Source organism: Bubalus bubalis, chromosome 11 (genome assembly GCF_019923935.1).
Source record: "Bubalus bubalis isolate 160015118507 breed Murrah chromosome 11, NDDB_SH_1, whole genome shotgun sequence".
Taxonomy (NCBI): domain Eukaryota; kingdom Metazoa; phylum Chordata; class Mammalia; order Artiodactyla; family Bovidae; genus Bubalus; species Bubalus bubalis.
This window is the reverse complement of record NC_059167.1, coordinates 6,034,536-6,055,684: the sequence shown is the minus strand read 5'-3', so window position 1 is coordinate 6,055,684 and position 21,149 is coordinate 6,034,536. Positions and strand designations below refer to the sequence as shown.

Genomic DNA, 21,149 nt, shown 5'->3' with positions numbered 1-21,149 from the left:
CCTGGGAAATCCCGTGGACAGAGGCCTACAGTCCATGGGGTTGTAAAGGAGTCAGACACGACTGAGTGAGTAAACAGTGCCAGCAACAAGGCGCTCTGCAGCTCGAGAAAGAGAGATGTCCTCACACCGACTCTCCTTGTTTGTAAGTATATATAAGTTAGGTTGGAAGTGGGGAAACAAAAGTTCTTTCTCTTGAATGGGCTTATCGGGCCCCACAAGGGTAATCTCCTGCTGCCGTGCTGTGCTCAGCGGTGTCTTGACTCTTTTGCGACCCCATGGACTGTAGCCCACCAGGCTCCTCTGTCCATGGGTTTCTCCAGGCAAGCATACTGGAGTGGGTTGCCGTTTCCTCCTTGAAGGGATCTTCCCGACTCAGGGATCGAACCCATATCTCTTGTGTATCCTGCATTGACAGATGGATTCTTTACCACTGAGACACCTGGGTAGGTAAATGGAATAAGGAGAGATGAACAGGATGAATGCCTGAGGCTCCAAATCAAAGCTGTTTAGAGCTCGTATTGGAAACCCTGCCGTAGACTGTGCTTCTTCCCACGGGGCGGAAGAGCTAATGAACAACCTGCAGCAGCAATTTCAAGCCTCTCTAAAGGCTGTGGAGAGCAAGAGGGTGCAGGAGGGAAGACAGAGGCGGCCCCTTTGTTCCACAGAACCACTTTCCAGCCATGGTTCTGCTGCTAAGCGCCTTCACTTTTGAGTGTCAAATTGTTCATCTGTAAGGAAGGGATGATACCGCCTCCTTGGCTGTACCATCCAGAAGATTAAAGCGAGGAATATATGTTAAGTGCTTAGCACAGTGTCTGGGAGGGACATGGCTTTTAAGGTGTTCAGTAAACCTTCATTCTCTCTTGCCTGTAAAACTGTTTGGGAAGGCATTTTCTAGAATTGGGAAGGAGGCTTATTGCACTAAGTCTTTCAGAAATTATTCACAGCCTTGTATGTTCATACTCTGTACTTCCTCTGATTAATAATCTGCCATCGAGTTCACCAGTGACCAGTGTAGAGGTAAAACAATCTTTCTTGCAGTCTATGCTGTAATTGAAACTCTGGCTGTCAGAGACAGTCTCAGAAACTTATGAGCAAACCCTCAGTTATTCGGATTGCTTTCAGGTTTACTACTATCTCAATTATGCTTGGAGTTTTCGTATTTTCCTTTTGGAACAACAGCTATGTATTTTCATCCCCATGGTTATCTTCTGGTGCCTCGTATTTGGTTGTTTTCCTCTATCTGGGCATAGAAGCGGGGATGTTATAATTTGTCTACAAGTATCTGCTGTCTCCAAACAGTAGAGAGAGCCCCTTACACTTATAAAGTGATAAAACATTATCATTGTTTTGTGTTCGGTGCTTACAAATTCAGAATTGTACATGTTATTATAAGTTTTCAACACTTCCTTTTCCTTCTTTGAAAAATAATCAGCATGTTGCCTCTAGCATTCTTTCAAGGAAAGTCAAAGACTATGCTTTCCAACTTCTGAAAATCTAATTCCTAAAGCAACAGCAGTACAAACGGCTTGTACCTTTTGTGAGTAGCCTAACAAGTCATTTGTTGATTTCATTTCCAAATGCGTTTCAGACTCAGTTTGCCATATTAAAACGATTGCTTGCTTGGTGGTGGAAATATTCTATTGCATCAGAGAAAAGACATTACAGACACCCCTCGAAAGCCCTTCAGATATACCCCCAAGAGCAATGACACGCTACGCTCAGAGGAGAGCAGAAATTCTGATAACTAATCCAAATCCTTGACATGAAATTCACACAATGCCCACGTGTTGTGTATTTCTGTTTAGAAAAGTGAAAAGCAGAATCTGTCCATGTGAGCTCCTGATCTTAAATGCTGTTATTCCTCTAAATATAGCTCAGGACATTTGTCAGCGAACTGTGAAGCTCTTGTTAAAAATAAAATGGAAATTCAAATCTCGAAATAAATAAGATGCGATTTGTAATGCATTGCCTGTTTTTCGTTTGGGGTTGGCCCATCTGAGGCCCTCGGAGTGTCCGTTGTGGCTGACCCCATTTAAATAATTATTCAGAGACTATCAAGTGTTATAATTCTGATGTCTCCTTTTGCTGTTGGTGTAGAAAACAACAAAGGCGAATCGATTTTTTAAAATGTATTTTTATATTTTGTCAATATGTATAAAAATGGAGGAGAGGAAGTGAAATGATTCATTTTAAATGACGTATGAATCCATTTTCTCCTGCAGTGCTCTTATAGAACTCCTGTCCATATCGAGGGGAGGCGAGTGCATGACTGAAGAGGTGAATTCCAGTCACAGCCCACTGCTGCTGACTTTAAAAAGATATGCATGGAGTTTTATTAATTTCCTGCAGCCGTACTCCCTTTTGAGACTCTGCTTTCTGGCCAGTATACCATTTTTTCAGTTTATTAGCCTCTGAGGACCATGCTCTGCCTTTAACATGCCTGTTCTACGTCCCCAACTGTCAGTAGGACTTGAGGGAGAGGGTCAAGGGCAGACTTGGGCCTTGATTCAGCAAGTGGCAGTCACTACTGTCCGAGTCTGTCGCACTAAGTTGACGAGGAAAGGGCCAGTATTTTTAATGTTGCATGCGGTGCTGCCTTTCTCATTGTTACTCAATTCATTGTTTAAAATATGTGTGTGTGTGTGTATACGTATCTATCTATCTGTAGATATACAAATATCTATACAGATATACAGATATCGATAGATGGATAGATAGGTACATAGGCACCTGTTTTTTTTTCCCCCACCAGTTTTACAGGTAATCATTTTGAAAGCTACGAAACATTCCACTGCAGCAGCTTTTGCAACTTGTGCCAGAACAAAAAAATCACAGGCACACTGTGTTAACTAGGCAGTGTGAAAGCATATTGCAAACATTATTATCAGAGAAGAACATCTTTATAAGTCCATAATCATTTTGAATAAATGGCAGCAGTAACAATGATAACCGATGGATGATAAACCAAGAATAGATGGCTACGCGGCTGTCTCTGAAAAGTCACCTTGTAAATCAGAGGCCCGAGCAAAGGGAAGGATGCGCTGGCTTGACTTGCAGGCAGGGGCTCCAACTCCGATCACGGGACAAAGACAGTGACACTGTAGCAAAGTGAGGGGAGGTGGGGGTCGAGGCATGCTACAGACTATCCTAAGGAACTTTTTATTTCACGTGTTTAGCTTATCTAGCTCAGTTCAGGAGCATTCTTGTAAAAAGCAGATTGCTTTAGCTCACAGAAATGCTCAGTCACAGACAGCTTTATTGGTGGGTGAAATTCTGCTGCTTTGTGGTGGTGGGGAGGAAATGAGTCTGATGGACACCTTGATGGCCACCCCTGCTCCTGAAATCCAGCCTGGCACTCAGAATCCCGGGATCTCCTTGCAAACCTGGCATCTGAGCAGCAGAGACACATCCCTCTCAGTTGGAACCTCATACCTTCTGATCTGCCCTGGCAGTCCTGATAGAAATCAGCTTTTGGAAACCCTTTGAATTCTTGTCTTTGAGCTGACCGACCTCTGCGGTGAATCTCCGCTCCTCTTCCACCCTTCCCGAGGGGTGCGGTCCCCCTGCCAGCTGGGCCTCTGAACCTGGGGCTTCTGTTCCCCTGGAGCTGTCTTTGAAGGCAGAGGGTGCCCTGCAGCGGCTGATGGCAGCCAGGAGGTGGGTGGAGGGGAGGAGAGGGGGCCAGCTGAGAGCCGTGTTGCTCCGTGGGACTGCAAGTTTCTCCTTTGCCTCTTTATCCAGATAGATCCTCACTTTTATTTTGAAATGCATGTCTTCCCTTGGCTTAAGTAAAGAGAATTATTCTGGTTTTAAAGAACACCACCAGAGCCAGCCTGTTCATGCAAAGTTGACTGTGACAAGCAGCTGCCACCGAAGCCACGAGTGCCAGGACTTGGAAATTGGACATACACCCATTCCATTTAGGCTGAGGTTATTTCAGGAGTGGAGGGAGGCTGGGGAGGTGCCAGAAACTTTCGAAATGAATCCTGATGCCCTCTCTTCTTTAGTCTCTCATTTTTTCAGTCACTTGGAGAAAATTGCCTCTCAGAACCTCAGCTTTCCTTATCTGTAAAATGGCAATAAAACTCTTAGCTCATGGGGCTGTTCTGAAAATTAAAGTATGCAGTATTCTTAAGCACTGTAAGTGGTTTCTGGTTCTTCTGAACAGCTTCAGAACCTTTGTCGTGATCAGGATCCTATGGATGGTGCAGCAAGTTTCTAGTGAAGACTCACAGGGCTCCAGGGCAGAGATTGGCAATCCTCTTTGAAAGTAACACCCGTGGAGCAGTGATGAAATGCATTGTGGGTAGTGATAGTGCAGATGCGTCGAGTGTGGGTGTTAGGTTGCTCAGTCATGTCTGACTGTCTGCAAGCCTATGGACTGTAGCCTACCAGGCTCCTCTGTCCGTGAAACTCTCCAGGCAAGAATGCTGAAGCGGGCTGCCATTTCTTACTCCAGGGGATCTTCCCAACCCAGGGATCGAACCCAAATCTCTTGCATCTCCTGCATTCTCGGTTGAATTCTTTACCAGAGCCACCCGGGAAGTCCCATTCAATGCGGTGGCCATTGGAATGTGCTAAAATCGGTAGTTGTCAAAAGGGGAAGCTGGGTCCTTTGTTGAATTGTCCTTGAGCTTCTACCGAGCTGGTTTGGGTTGTCTCAGTTTTGTCACTCAGATTTGCATCTTGTCTTTCTTTCTGTTTTTAGTTGTTTGGATTTGTCCCAAAGTATTTGTGGCTAAAATTCCTTTTGGACTCTGAGCTGACTTTTTTTACATAAGCTTTGGATTGGAATCAATAGAATGTCAAGACGCCAGGCACATTCAGCCTAATAGCAGGTGGGTGTCTGCCGGACAGTGTGCCTGATTTGCCTGACAGTAGCAAATTTAGGCCGGAATTAATGAGCCAGTGAAGATGCTGTTTGTGTTGCAGGATTTTTGCAGAGTTTTCACAAGTAGTTGTGTTTTCTCCTTCTAATGGGACTGTGTTTGCTCAAGAAATTATGTGTTCATATATGTGTGTGTGTATGTGTTTATTATAACATTAAGCAGATTTATTCTTGGAAACCAGTAATCATACACACTCTCAAAAGCTGACTCATAAACCTAGAGTTCAGTTTAACAGTTTGTCCTTTTAATGTTCAAGGAGAAGAAAACACTCAAATACTGAATAAATCACCAGTTTTTGTTTACCCTTATTAGGACACTTTTCTGTTGTATTTTGGGCTAATGTCAGAAAACCAAGGGTCAGTGGAAGAGAGGGAAGCTGCGGTGGTGTGTGAAGGAATGAGGTCACAGCCAGAGACGAGTCTGAATGTTGCTTCTTCTGTTTAGAGGGTGTTTAACATTGAGAAAACCTCCTTCCTTTTGGTTGTCATTTTCCTCTGGATCTTTCCTTGTATATTTGGGAGTTAAAAAATGGTTAAATGTGGAAATGCAAGTAAAGAGCCGGGTGTCATCTTAGGCGTCCCTAAATGGTGACTTGCTAGCTCACCAGTAGAAACGGGTGGCCTTAGCAGCGGTTTCTGGTTTCTGCCACGTTTATCCTTTAGCTGGTCCTTTTGTTTTCCATGCTCTGTATCTGGCAACACACTTTCTCTTGTTTCTGCTTTTAATTTCGAATATAAACCCACATCTGGGAATCCAGGCCTTCTCATCGTTGACCACGAATGGCCTTTGAATTCACGAAACCTCCCACAGTGGGGATGATATTAAACATTCTGATCTAGATTTGGGCAGGGGATGAATAAAATGGAAATGAGGTTTATGCAAATCAGCTTCCCATTTGTTTGGAGATGGTCAGGAGGCAGCGGCAGGCGGGGGTGTTCCAGGATTCTAGAACCCAGCCGGCAGTGCCCTGAATGGCGAGCCGGTGGGTTCGCTTGGCTCCTTACAGGATGCCGCTTACCCCCAGGGAGGACCAGCCTCTATGCTCGGTGGTCAAAGAAAGGAAAACAAGAGTTCCCCAGGACCATTCAGTCCTAGTTCAAACGGTTTAGGAAATTCTACCACTTTTCCTCTTCCTGGGACAAAATGGTGGCTGTTCCCTTCCTTTGGTTCAAAGATCCAGTCAGTCCTCGTGGGTGACAGCTGAAGTCACAAATCCAGCCTTGTTGGCTGAAGCCTGACCCGAGGGTGAAGACCTCCATTGTCTAATGGGGCGGAAGGCTGACCATTCTCCCTCTGCAACAGTGACATTACGTGCATTTTATAACGTTTGTTTTACAGTATCCATTGTTTTTAATTTGCAAAAATAGATTTTAAATAATAAAATTCTTTATTTTTATTCAGAAAAAATGAGGGTTTTTTGTTGGGAGAGTGGGCTCAAGGTTAGAGGATAGGGTCCAAAGATCCCTTGCCACATTTCATTTGAGTGGAAAAAAGGCCTGATATTTGCGATCTTTCTGCAGTGCTATTTTTCCATATCATCTTGTCCACAATTAGGATGTTTGATAAATATGATTCTGTTACTTTGTTTCAACCCGGGCCATAGTCTTTGAAGGGATGAAGACTTGGTCACAGCTGACAGCTGTACCTGTGAACACAGAGGCAGTTGGTGTCAACTTCTGTACTTATTATAGTGGACTTCTCTGCTCACAGAGTTTATCGTTTACACTGGCTGCTTTTTCTTGGAGGGGGTGACAAGTGGGGAGCTCACCCTGTCTGTTCATGGAAAGAGTACCAGCTTTGGAGGAAGAACTCATCTTAAGTATTTGTGTGATTCATTATTTTTCTGTGTCTAAGTTTTCATGTCTCTAAATTGTACAAAAGAAATCTTTCTGCCATGTTCTGATGAAGCTTAAAGAAGCTACTTATAGGAACCAGTAACTCTAACAGTGGAAGATATTTACTTAATCACCTACCATCCCATTTTGTGAGGCATCTGCCTGTTTAAGGCGACTTAGGTCCTACTCTTAGATCCACAGGCTGGTAGTAAAGCAAAATAAAGTTTTTGTATTCTTATCAACAGCAAGATGAGCATTATTTTGATACATATGCCTTATGACTATGTGATGTGTGCGTGTGTGTGTAATGGGTAATCATAGTTTCTTTTGATTTAGGAACCTCTGTGAAAGTGACAAAGAGCCTGAAACTGAAATCACTCTAGACTTCTTAACCACTTTGACCTACTGCCTCAAACGAAAACTCGTAGAGATGTTCCTCAATCCCACTTATTGATTTTCATTGTACTTTGTGTTTGTTTGAGACAATAGATCAAAGTGATTAAGAAGTCTAGAGTGATTTCAATCTAGGTTGAAATGCTGGCATTCATTGGTAATGATCTTGGTTAGTTCCTTAACCTCTGTGGGTTCAATTTCTTCATTTGTACAATGGAAACAACTAGAGAATTGGGTTCATAACACTACTATATGGATTAAATAAAGATGATTAAGTAAGGTGTCAATCAGTCGTGTCCGACTCTTTGTGACCCTGTGGACTATAGCCTGCCATAGTTTTGGGGGATTCTCCAGGACATGGAGCGGGTTGACATGCCCTCCTTCAGGGGATCTTCCCAACCCAGGGATCGAACGCGGATCTCCTGCATTGCAGGTGGATTTCTTTACCATCTGAGCCACCAGGGAAGCCCCAAAATACTGGAGTGGGTAGCCTATCCCTTCCCCAGGGGAACTTCCCAAGCCAGGAATCAAACCGGCGTCTTCTGCATTGCAGGTGGATTCCTTACCAGCTGAGCTACCCGGAAGGGGTCTAGCACGTAGTTAAGCACTAAGTAGATAAATCCTAGCTGTTGTTGCTGCTACAATCATTATTATGATATATGTAATGGGGATAAGAGTTACTTATCTTATGTACTCATTGTAGGCATTACATACAATTGTTATGCATCAATTTGTCTTGCAAAGAAAGTGCTCAGTAAAGTCTAGCTGCTTTTTATTATTAACTTAGAATGAAAACACCTAATTTTGAGAGATGTTAAGTGGTAACTATGAAAAAAGGGCACCCTTCCACAGGATTCTGTCTCTTAGATCAATCTTATTGTTTTGTTATATATTCCATTATATTCTGCACAAGTTTTCAGAGTAAGAGTTGCACATTGTCTCACTGCACGTCTTTGGAGGTTAAGTTAAGCTTCCTCCATATTCCTCTCCTAGCCCTTTTCTAAAATAGAAAATCAGCCAATCCAAAAAAAAAAATAGACCTAGAGAAAGCTCCCGTGTGAGGAATGAAATTGTCCTTGTGAAGGTAAGTTAGGGCTCTAGAAACTGTGTGCAGAAAATCATTGAAAGATACTGTCTATAAGACTCTGAAAGTTATTGAGAGGGATCAACTCTGAACATTAGAATGTCCCAATCCTTCTGGTAGTAAATACTTTGAGAGCATTTATTTGTTTTTAATTTTGATTCATTTAATTTTTTATGCTAAATCATACTACTGAAAGAAGTAGAAAGGTGAAGGTGTTCATTGCTCAGTAGTGTCTGAGTCTTTGTGACCCCATGGACTGTAGCCCGCCAGGCTTCTCTGTCCATGGGATTCTCCAGGCAGGAATATAGGAGTGTGTTGCCATTTCTTTCTCCAGGAGCTCTTCCCAACCCGGGGATCAAATCTGAGTCTCCTGCTTTGGCAGGTGGATTCTTTACCACTGAGCCACCAGGGAAGTCCTCAAAACCAAGGACCATTTTTGGTTAGCACCAAAGTAATGCCACACAAGAGGCTGAGTTCCAGTTGGAGGTGCCGAGGATTGAACCTGGGACCTCGTGCTTGTGAAGCCTGAGATCTATGCTGCTGGTAAACTGGAGTGGGCAGAGTTCCCCAGTGGTAACAGTCAAGGAGCTAATCCCTGGAGCAAGTGAAGGCACTGTGTCGGATGAACAGGATCCAGATATGGGCTAAAGCAGTGAATTCTGGGAGCAGAACACTCCTATTTTAGCATCAGTGGCTCAAAGCCCTGGGTACCCCCAGAATCAGGCAGTATATGCCATGAGGAGACCCTCTCAGCACATCCCAGGGCTCCTAAGGATACAGTCTAGATCAGCGCTCCTGGCTTACTTAAAGAGTATTTCCTCAAGGCATTGTACAAGGGACAAAATACAACTTACTTGATATAACACAGGCACTGCCTGTTGATCGTACTGTGCTGTGAGTCCTGAAAATCAGTGAAAAGGAGAGAAAGGCGCCTTTCTTAAGCTAATCAGAATCTGACCATGGGTATATGGAGGTTTTAAGAATGGGAGGAGATTGGCACTAGGTTGTTGCTATTGATGGGCTCCTGTGGTTCCCAGGACTGTCTTTTCCCCTGTAATAGGATTTATTTATTTATCCCTCAGGGTATATGGGCTTCCCTGTCTGTTACCTGTGAGTTTTCAGTCCGAGGAAGCCTCCGCAATTACATTACTCTCTTGTCCTAACCCCTGTTTAAGCATTGATGAACTGGGGCTTCTTCACTACTTGCCTCACAAAATGCAGGAGTTGATTAGTATTTGTACAGGACTGGGAAATGCCTTTTAGGAATGGCGTGAGCACATACCAGGCCTTACGGTATTGACTTGGGCATTGCACTCCTTTCTTCTTTAAATAATTAGCAGGAGAAATTACACGAGGGGAAAAAAAAAGCTGAAAGGTATACATGAAAAAAAAATGTGACGGTCAATTAGAATCATAAAAGCTATTTTTTGTGAGGTCTTGATTCTGCGTTTCTGTCGAGCAATAGACTTTCCCTGCCGAAATCGGTGGCGGGGTGCAGGAGGGCTTGGAGTTTCGTCCTAAGCCATCTCTGCAGCTCTCTCTCCCCTTCTGATCTTTCAGGTCAGGATGGTGTGCGCCCCAGAGCCATAGAGGACAGACGTCCTCCTCTGGAGTCCATGCAGGCCTGCCCAACTTCAGCAGAGACCCACTTGCTGTGCAGGACCTAGCCTCCTCCTCAGATGCCGGCTGACAGGGGGTTCTAGATGGTGCTGAAACATGCTTTCCGAAGCTTCACGGAGTCAGTGTCCATGCCTGCAGCTGCTCATCTGCGAGGATGCTGGTGGGTACAGACACCTCTGGCCCTACCTTAGGCCTTCTGCATGGGAGCAATATGAGGCTTTTTACTCCTACGGACTCTTCACTGCAAATGAGGCCACATCCCAAAAGCCAGGAACAGGGTGGGCATGAAGGGGCAGTGTGGTAGGGGCAATGATGAAAGGTATCAGGGCTGAGGAGAGGCGCAACGCAGATGAGGGCCTCCATGGTATCCTGAAAGGGTAAGTAACAGAGCTGGGGAATGTGACTGGCCTTTTTTCATGGCCACTGACAGTCGATGTGACCTTGACCTCTGGTTTCCATATTTGTAAAATGGTCTAAATAGCGACCTACCAGGTGGAGGTGAGATTGAGGGAGATAATGCTTGTCAAGTTATCCGTCATCAATATTCAATAAGGTCTCCAGCGCCCAAGTGTTTCCAAGTCACCCCTCCTCAGGTTTGACTCGAGATCTGTCCTCTGCATTCAAAGAGCAAGACATCACTCAAATGTTGTATTTCTCTTACTGTTCTTTTCCCCACCTGCTTCATGCCAGATGATGATGTTTTCAGGGCAGTCTCTGTATTATCAGTTTGCTAACCTTGCCTCCCTTACTCAAACAAGGCTCAGTCTTGTTCAGTTGTAATGAGAATTCCACAACTATCCTCCTTTGAAAAATGTGAACCTCTTTTACTTCTAATTAAAGAGGTGAGGTGAGCTTATTTGTAGATAGTTTGGAAAATCCAAAGTTAAAAGAGTGAAATCATCAGCAATTATAATCTCAGTACACAGAATCATTGCACGTGTATGTGTGTGTGTGTGTGTGTGTGTGTTATAGGTATGAGACTGTATATGTGGTGGGTATTTTATTCAGTGTTCTGGATTCTGCAATGTAAAGTTTGTTGAGATCGAGGATGTGTGGATTTTGTTCACTTTAGAATGAGAATACAAAGGCATATACATTTTCCTTTCTTGATGTTCTTTAGTGTACCAGTGCTTCAACTTGCTGAGAGTGATAATGATTGCAAATATTTTTATGTTATCTATCTTCTTGGCATTAGTTCTACATGCCACACACACATACCAATATATTCCCACACATATATGTTATGTGATATATATATATATATATATATATATATATATAGCATATACACATATATGATTTATTTAATTCTTTTTGCAGAGGAGGAAAATGAGGCACAGAGAGGTTAGTAACTTGCCCACATACCACACAGCTTCTAACAGCAGAGCCCAGCTTCAGCCCCAGGTGCTGTGGAGCGTGAGCTTTTTATCTGTTCTGCTCATTGCACTGATAATGCTGGTGTAAGAAATAGTGATCCAGGAGCATGAAGTTTCAGTTATGCAGGATGAGTAAGTGTTAGTGATCTGTTTACAGCATTGTGTCTATATTAACAATTGCTGCATTTTGCACTTTATTTGCTGAGGGTGGTCTTGCTAAGTGCTCTTACCACAATAAAATAAAATAAATGAAATGAAATAATGTCCCAAAGCAGCATTTTACAATCTTGGTAAAACTCATCTTTATGTGTCAATCTTTCCACAGTTTAGGAATTGGAAATATGATGTTCACTATATATACCTATATATTTATATCTATCTATATGTGTGGGTATCAAAGTAAAAGGAGGTCTTCGTTTAATTAAAAAAATAAAAGCATTTGAAGCTAGAACACCGGTAGGCAAATTCTCATGGGCATGGTAGACATGGCATCAGTTTAGTAATGATCCCAACATTTATATAATGGGGCCATGATATTTCTCAAAATCAGAAAAAATGTTCAAATCCAAGAGATCAACGCAGAAAGGTATGCTGGTTCTTATGGAATTTAGATGAGTCAAAGACTTTCCCAGGTAGCATATGAATGTTAAAGACAGTACAGGTTTTCTTTTTTGAGTTGACTTTCCTTTACAGATTAGTATTCTCCAGTTTGGCTATAGGCAAATCTACACTGTGTTATATAAGCAATAGCTTATTTGATATTTGACCCTTGGTTATGTGTTCGAAAAGGTGATGCAGTTCCCAACTGGAGGTTTTTTTTTTTTTTTTTGAGAAGGCTCTTTTTTTTTTTTTTAAATTTTTTTTTTTTACTTTACAATATTGTATTGGTTTTGCCATACATCAACATGAGACACCAACTGGCGGTTTTAAGAGATAATTCAAGTGAAGTCCTTCATTCTGTTATCGGGATGTTTAGAGAACTGAAAGTATTTGTAACTATCAAATGAGGAAGCTCACTTTTACCTTGTTTTCAAAATGACATTAAGAAAGAAGCACGTTTACATTCGTTCAGCATTTCAGGACATGGGCACAAGTAACCCAGCCTTGAAGCTGCTTTGTCATCCAGTTTGTATCTGGCTAAGAAATGAAAAGTAGCAGATCTTGTCTTGGTCTCTGATTGTCACTCACAGCAGACGCCAGTGTACCAACAGTGCCAAAGGATTCCCGAGGAAGAGCTGCTTCTGCGGTCCGAGATTTTCCAGACTTGCTTTGTTTGCTCATTTGACATATAATCTTGTGGTTTCTGGCCCCTTTCACCACCTAAAGCAGAAAAACATATTCGATTCTTGGGTCTCGCTCAGCTTCTAACTGTTTCAACAAATTAAAGGACTTGACTGTGGAATTTTTTTTTTTTAAGTGAACACTTTGCTGTTACTCAAACCCCACGATGGGTTCAGCAGACAAACGCAAACTGTCTCTTTAGATGTGCTCACAGTTGACAGTTCAAAAGAATGAAATCAAAACCCTGAAGACTTGAAATAAAAAACCATTCTTGGAATAAAAGCTCGGATTTCAAAGATGATATTAAAATGATAATAATTTTAAACATCCCCTTTTAGCATAAATTTCTCTTGATGAAATACTCCCCACAAAACTGTAAGGCTGGGTTTTCTGAATCATCCTTTTAGGGAAATCTCTAGAACTCTCATAGGGTAAATGATGAGGAATGTTCCAGGGGATTGATTCCATTATAGTTTTTCTTATTGGTGGAGATGGGATTAATTTAAATAGTCTGCTGCTGCTGCTGCTAAGTCGCTTCAGTCATGTCCGACTCTAGCGACCCCATGGACTGCAGCCCCACCAGGATTCCCCGTCCGTGGGATTCTCCAGGCAAAAGCACTGGAGTGGGGTGCCATTGCCTTCTCCGTTAAAATAGTCTAGACTGAACCAAATGAGACTGTTTGATTCTGAATTTTATTTTTAAATACTATCTTTAAGCTTAAACTGTTGCATTATTCTGGTGCCCACATATTTTCCATTCTTCACGTGCTGTTACATGAAGTGACATGGGCTTATTATTAACAAAAAATAATTTAAAAATACTTCCAGTTCTCTAAACATTCCAATAACAGAATGAAGGACTTCACTTGAATTATCTCTTGCAGTAGCTCACCCATCCATCAAGGTAGGGACTGCTATATTATTAATAGTATTATACAGATAAAGAGACTTGCATTTCCCGAAGTTCAATAACTTATACAAGGTCGTGTCACTGGTTCAGGGTTTATCCACTGCAGCACTATCCACAGTTTGAACTGAAATTAGCTCTTTGTTGTGGGAAGCTGCACTCTGCCTTCTTGGAGACTGAGCAACATCCACGGTCTCATCCACCGTCTCTTCCCACTAAATGCCAGTTGCAGCCCTAACCATGACTAGTAAAAAGTCTCCAGTATTGCCAAATGTCCCCTGGAGAGGGGGGCAGGATTGCCATACTGAGAATCACTGTACTAGTTACGTGGCAGAGCTTGGGGATGTTTTAGATGGATTCCCTTCCTCTTAACTCTTCGTGGGCCTCCCTGATAGCTCAGCTGGTCAAGAATCCGCCTGCAATGCAGGAGACCCTGGTTCGATCCCTGGGTAGGGAAGATTCCTCTGGAGAAGGGAAAGGCTACCCACTCCAGTATTCTTGGGCTTCCCTTGTGGCTCAGCTGGTAAAGAATCCTCCTGCAATGTGGGAGACCTGGGTTCAAACCCTGGGTTGGGAAGATCCGCTGGAGAAGGGAAAGGCTACCCACTCCAGTATTCTGGCCTGGAGAATTCCATGGACTGTATTGTCCATAGGGTTGCAAAGAGTTGGACATGCTGAGCGACTTTCACTTTCACTCACTCTTCTTACTGTGTTGCCACTCCCTGTTCATTTAGGACATAGCAACAGTGATCAGCTTCTCTTCTCTCTTCTCCCTCCTTTCTTTCTTATGAACATAGAGATTTAGCCCTTGGCAAGTGAAGGTTAGCGTCTGCTTGTTCATCTTGAGGATGGACTCAGTGCATTGACAGATGCCTTCCTGTTCTTGCTGTGGGTGTGGTCAGTGTAAAATGGTGGTGGGTCTGTGCCTCGTGAGGGCAATATCATGCGCATAGCAGCACGCGTGAAGAGCCATACACTAAATGTTTAAGTGTTCAACTCTCTTGCTTGCTGAATGTGTGTTTGCTGAGTCAGACTTCTATCACTGTTTCTCTGAATGACTAAGTGGCCTTCAGTGAGTCACTGAATCATTTGTGCTTCCTCTTTTTTTTTTTTTTTTTTTTGAGAAAACGATGCCTTTTACCTTTCACTTTGGAGAGTGGTGTGTTCACTCCTAAACCTTTTGGAAGGAATTCTAAGACATCTGGTTCATTGAAAAGTAAATACAGTTTTTGAAAAGGAAAAGTATATTCATTCACTGAGATAACTGACTTTCAAGATGAAATAGTCCACTGGTCAGCCATTAGAATACAATACTTTAAGAAGAAAGCCGAGAGGTAGCCACGCACACCTTTCCCGAGTCATCGCTGGTTTCGGTTTTCTCAGGGGTAGACACTTCCTCAGGCTGTCTTGAAGCTGAGGGTTTGGGTATAAATACAGAACCATTTTGGAAAAAGGTAGTAAAAGCACACATCGGTGGTATCTTGATGTCCGTGTCTCCGTTCATCTCACAGGAGTGGAGGGTGTGTCTTGCCCTCTTTCAGCGTTGGTACATTTGAAGTGCATATAGTCCTGTGTAAATTTATTCTCCAGGTTAGAGAGTCTGCAGTGAGAAAGTGCTTGGGGGCGTCCCTGGTGGCTCAGTGCTAAAGAATCCGCCTGCCAATGCAGGAGACAAGGGTTCGATCCCTGATCCAGAAAGATCCTATGTCCTGCAGAGCAGCTAAGCCCAGGCACCACAACCACTGAAGCCTGAGCATCCTAAAGCCCCAGCTCTGCAACAACAGAGGCTTCCGCAAGGAGAAGCCCACACCCCACAGCTAGAGAGTGGCCCCTGCTCTCCACAACTGGAGAAAAACACGAGCAGCAAGGAAGACCCAGCGCGGAGGAAAATAAATAAATCAATAAAATTATAAAATGCTTGCACCCTGAGGGTCTGAAGATACGCTGGCAGAGGACAGACCAGACCCCTGCCTCTGGCTTGAGGAATGTATGGGGCGGGTTCCAATAGCTCCTAAAAGGTAACTCAGGTGAGGGCTTTGCTAAGTCGTTGCTAAGTCACTTCAGTTGTGTCCGACTCTGTGCAACCCCATGGACGGCAGCCCACCAGGCTCCCCCGTCCCTAGGATTCTCCAAGCAAGAACACTGGAGTGAGTTGCCATTTCCTTCTCTAATGCCTGAAAGTGAAAAGTGAAAGGGAAGTCGCTCAGTCATGTCCGACTCTTTGCAACCCCATGGACTGCAGCCTACCAGGCTCCTCCGTCCGTGGGATTTTCCAGGCAAGAGTACTGGAGTGGGAGGTAAGCACTTAGGTGATGAGAAATCCTATCACCTCAGGCTTCCAAGATAGCCATCAAATTGTTTTTGCCAGTGAGCACATAAAATAGTTAGGTGAGAGTAAAGTAAATCTTTATAGATTAGCAGGCAACTCAATGTAATTCTTTTTAATTGATTTTGATTTATTGTGTGACAAGTATACATGGGTATCTAATTTATAAATGAAGTGGAGTTTTGTTTCCTGAATATATAGCATTTTTATTGCTAATAAATATTTCATGAGCTAAACCCTGACTCTTATGGATGTGGAAAGTAAAGGGGCGTTATACTTACATAGAATGCTATATAAACTTAATATGCATTTATCTTAGCTTTTCAAACACAGTAACAGTTAAGAAATAAATGAGTCACTCCAGTAAACTGAAACAGCAAAGTAAATTGCAAATCGACTTTTAAGTGTCAAATATTTCTCTACCTCTGCCCGGTAGTTGATTTCACCTTGTCTGAGATGTTTAGTTGCTAAGTAGTGCCCCAGTCTTTTGTGACCCCATAGATTGTAGCCTGCCAGGCTCCTCTATCCATGGGATTTCCCAGGCAAGAATACTGGAGTGGGTTGCCATTCCCTTCTCCAGGGCACCTTCCCGACCCAGGAATCATGGCTGGGTCTCCTGCTTGGCAGGTAGATTGTTTACCGCTGAACTCTGTTTGAGATGGGTCATTAAAAACAGATGTGATGCAAAGAAAGCAAAAATATTTTATAAGACTCTTTTTAACAGCAACAACAAAGTGGTAGGATGAAGATGACTTTCTGGTTTCTTAGAGTTAATCGATATATTCTGTCCTCTGATGAAGGACACAATAGAAAAGGAAGGAGAGAGCCCTAGAGAAAGACAGAGGTGGCTCTGTTCTTCTGTGCTGCTCACCCTAGTAGCTGAGTGCCTGGTTTCCTGCCCAACTGTATAGGACGTTGGGCTGCCAACTGAAGGACACATGGTGGATGGAGACCTGCTCCTTCCCTTGCTTCTTCATCAGATAAGAACGGGTACATCCTTTAACCTTTCGGGATAAAAGTACATTGGCTCTGAAAGTAAGTGGAATCTGGTGTGTACAGTGAAGGACTGGTATCACTTGCTCAGTCAGAAACTGTAACCACATTAATTCTGCACCTGTTCTGCAGGTTGCCCTTGCTGAGTGCTGTGGGGGCTCCAGACGCGCAGAACATGCTCCAGTGTCTGTCTACAAAGCACAGGGCTCTCTTTGTAGTCATTCCGTACTGTTTGCAAATTACATAAATATTTCACATAATATTTTCAAATCAGTGGGTGGAAAATACACAAAATACATCTCTATCTACCCTACACTAAATCTCAGTACACATCTGGATAAGGGTAACTTTTTCAAACTCTTATATTTAAGAACTTTAGAAGTGATGCCGCTCCAGAAGAAAGCAGAAAAGGGTTACTTGACTTGATGTATGTATACTAACTCTAGATTAATGCTTAATTAATGAGTTATTAGATTTTCCTTTTTTTATTGGTGTATAATTGCTTTCCTATGTTCTGCTGTACCATGAAGTGAATTAGCTATATGTGTATATATATCCCCTCCCTCTTAAGTCTGCTTCCCACCCCTACCTGCTTCCTACCCATCTAGGTCATCACAGAGCACGAAGCTGGGCTCCTTTTGCTATACAACAGGCTCCCAGTACCTAATTATTTTAAACATTTCTAAATTTTTCTGTGATGTCTGTGTGGCCCCATTCTGTGCTGCACATTCCATGAAACTCAAAGCTGATTCTTCCTATGATGTTCAAGCTCTATTTTTCTGCAGCTCATCTCTGGACTGCATGGCCAGTAGGTTAATTTAAGGCTTGTCGTGCCTTTCATATAATGTCTTTTTAAGTGCAGTTGAAACCCTGTTGATTTGATAAGGTTAAACGTGTTCAGTCAAAATCAGTAGGTGCCAGTAGGATTTTAAATATGTCGTGTATTTTCTGGGGATTGGAACTGAGGGATATTGTTGGATCTTTTATAGTCTATCTGAAAACCAATTAATAAAGTTTTATGGATTGTGAACTCTTTATAGCACTGCCAACCCTTAACTGTGTCTTTTGGTTGTTTAGCAGTTGTTTAGCATTTACAGGGCTCTTAGTTACCTGTGTTTTTTTGTTTGTTTTTTTCTTGATTTGCAATTATTTTATGCCTGGTTCTGAACATTAAAACATCTCAATATCCAATTTCTAGAAATAGTATTTTAAAAGTTTCTATCCATCTTATATACTATAGACCCTAACATCCATCTGCTTGTTAAGAACATGCCAGTCACAAGTATCTGCTATTAATTTGTTTTCGAGTTCATCTAAAAACAGTATTTAATATTAAGTATATACTACTTATCCTGATGCTCGGAAAGATTGAAGGCAGGAGGAGAAGGGGACGACAGAGGATGAGATGGTTGGATGGTATCACTGACTCACTGGACATGAGTTTGAGCAAATTCTGGGAGAATGTGAAAGACAGGGAAACCCAGCGTGTTGCAATCCATGGGGTCACAAAGAGTCGGACATGACTGAGCGACTGAACAACAACAATATACTACTTAGATATGACTATTTAAATAATATTAAGCAAACTAATAATGAAACTTTATCAGTAGATGAGTGGCCATAATGTTCTTTAACCCAAAATAATTTACCTAAGCTAAAATTCAGATTTTCAACAGAAATGAGATTTTTAGTCTGTGCAGTTGTGGCCTTCTGAATATTTTAATGAACCAATATTAGGTTTAAGCTCCTCAGGACAGTTTCTCTAGAAAATTCAAATTACACTTGGTAGGCCTAGGTAATTCCACAGCCACAAGAAAAATGAACTAGGTTCTGCCTAGATGTGACTGAGATGAGTCTCTTTCTATGGCTGAGAACATGAAGCGTGGGCTGGAGGCAGGGGACACAGAGGGCTGGATGCCCCGTGTCACCCATCAGCATGACTTCCCTCCTGTGAACCCTTCCAGGGTTTTTCTTCAGATAAGAATGCATTTTGCAATAAAAATTTGTCTTTGTTGGAGGGGGTTCTCCTACTACAAATAAACCCTTAAAATGGGACGAGGTTGATTTCTAACTTAGAATAAGAATAAGCCCACAGACGTGATTTTAGAAAGGAAGAGACAGAGGGAACAAACCATTGGACTGAAGGAAACAGAAAAGAAATTAAAGGAGAGAAAATTCTACAAACATTCCCCACGTATGTCAAGAAGCAGGGGCTTAACCCTAAGGCTAGTTGCAAGTCTATATGAGGAAGTTGCACATTTGTCTGGGGATTGGAGATGTGGTTTGTGTGGTGGAGTGACTTTTTAAATGGGTGCAAGAGTTTTGCTCAAGTTCTATCTGTGTTTCTAGCTTGTCCTCAGTAGAGGGAGAGATGGAGAAATGCGGATGCAATCGCTACTCCGGAGAAGTAGAATTTGTTGCCTCTGGAATGGAGTGTGTGTGAATGTATGACTTCAGAGTGTGGCTTTGAGTGTGTATGTGTGTGTGAGAGAGACAGCAGAGCTTCCTTGAATCACTTCCCCCAGGTGGCTGTGTGTCCAGCTCCTTCCCTCCTGCAAGCCTCAGCTCAAATGCCTTATTTAAAATTGTACCCACTCAGCCCTTCACCACAAACCTAAGTCCCTCTCACCTTAGCAGGTGCTTGATAAGCAGTGAGACATGTTCTTCCTGAACTCTGAAAGAACTTGAACCCTAAAAGTTGTCCCTGAGAGTTCCCTAGCTATCCAGTGGTTCAGACTCTGCTTCCGCTGCAGGGAATCATGGCTTTGACCCCTGGTCAGGGAACTAAGATCCAACATGCTGTGAGGCTTGGCCAAAAAAGTTAATTAATTAAAACTTATTTGCTTCTGGTGGAGATATTACACTGAATTTGTACCAAAAAAAAATGTTGTCCCCATCTCGGTGATTTTCAGTCTGTAAACATACAAAAGGTTTTTATCTTCTGGCACATTGGATTCAAAGTCCTCCCATTCCGTTTTCATATAATCTTGCTAAGAATTCAACGATTTTCTCTACAGCTTCATATAGCCCTGGTCATTACCTAACGGAAACCCTGTGATACGTCTGAATGACCCTGGGATTTGGTATTCACATCATCCTAGGTTCAAAACTGATGTGTGTAATCTGCGTGAATTTGATCAAATTATTTCACTTTAATTAAGTTTAGATTAAAAAAAAAATCCCAGTAATGAGGTACCTGTACGGGTTTTCTGAGGATTAGCGATTAGACGTAAAGAAATGCCCAACAAGGTGCTTGGCCTGGAGACAGTGTCTGTAGTTCCTAGACACATTTTGAATGTATATTCATGCTTATTTATTTCTGTATGTGGATATGCACAGAGCTAGGAGAACTCATGGATTCCTTTCAAAGATAGGGAAGAAAGAACCTTTTGAAGTCTGTATGAAAAGAGCTTAGGAATTAATGTCCTGCTGCTATCCAAGGTATAAGTGCCTACCATGTTCAAATAGCGTCAATAGGATTAATATTCCGAATTTTCTTTGAAGTCTTAATGCAGAAAGGCCTGGAAGTGAAACCTGTAGCTATTTCTAAGGGGGATAAGTTCTCAATATCAAGTAACAGGCCCTGTGGGACATATCTGTCTTGCTGTATTTTTCTGTCTTCACGTATATATTCTCCTGGTATCTTAGAATGGTTCAGTTGACTGGCAAGAGGCAAGCATGTTCCTTGCTTGGTCTGTCACTTGGAGTCAACTTCTGTGAGTCTTCTGGGAAGGATGTGGAGGGTTTTGAGAGTTCTGCTGTCAGAACTGGCATTTTTTTTTTTTTTCATTCATCTTCGGACAGGCTTGTGGCTGCCTCTCTCAGGAAATTACAGTTCATTTTTGACTGTTCAGGAAGGGCCTTTGAAAATACTGACTTCCAACAAACAAACAGCCTCTCCCTGCATGGGGCAGGGAGGCCACATCTCACTCGGGGCCAGGAAACACACTCCTCTGAACTTTCTACGCGGTTTGTTTTCACAGGTTATCTTCTCTTCCAGATCTGGAGACTGACACAGAATCTATCCTCTCAGATTTGGGTGGGGTCAGTTCAATAACCACCAGCCCTCATCGTCACAAGAATCCTCACAGGAGTCAGACGTTCCTGCAAATGTTAAAGACGTCCAGCGCACGCTTTTCATGTGGTTTTTCGTTTTTGTTTTCGCTCTTTGGAGAAGCTCCCTCACATTTGTTTGCTCTTTGTCATGTTTATGCCTTGTTGAGCCACGGACCAAACTAGAGATTAGATAGGAACACAAGGCAGCCTTTTTTTGAAGTAACTTTTTTCTTTTCTTAAGGGGAAAAGGACTTTCATGTGAGAATTTATTTTCTGGATTTGTCCAAGGTGCAAGAAGATAAAAGAACTTCAGATTTAGAATTTCTAAAGTAACTGAGCCCGTCATCTTTCAGGAGATTTTCTTTCTTTTTTTTTTTTTTTTTTGC

The 21,149-nt window shown here is 42.5% G+C and overlaps 1 protein-coding gene across 3 annotated transcripts in view; it reads left to right on the top strand.

Moving 5' to 3' along the window:
- FLRT2 (fibronectin leucine rich transmembrane protein 2) overlaps positions 1 to 21,149 on the top strand; it is a 106,045-nt gene that overhangs the window by 47,653 nt on the left and 37,243 nt on the right. The window contains exon 1 of one of the 3 annotated variants that reach the window (XM_006069454.4): positions 9,790 to 9,984. The exons of the other annotated variants lie outside the window; for them this stretch is intronic. The gene's annotated coding sequence lies outside the window, so the exon portion shown is untranslated. Of the gene's footprint in view, positions 1 to 9,789; positions 9,985 to 21,149 lie in introns of those variants that run through there. 3 annotated transcript variants of the gene reach the window in all.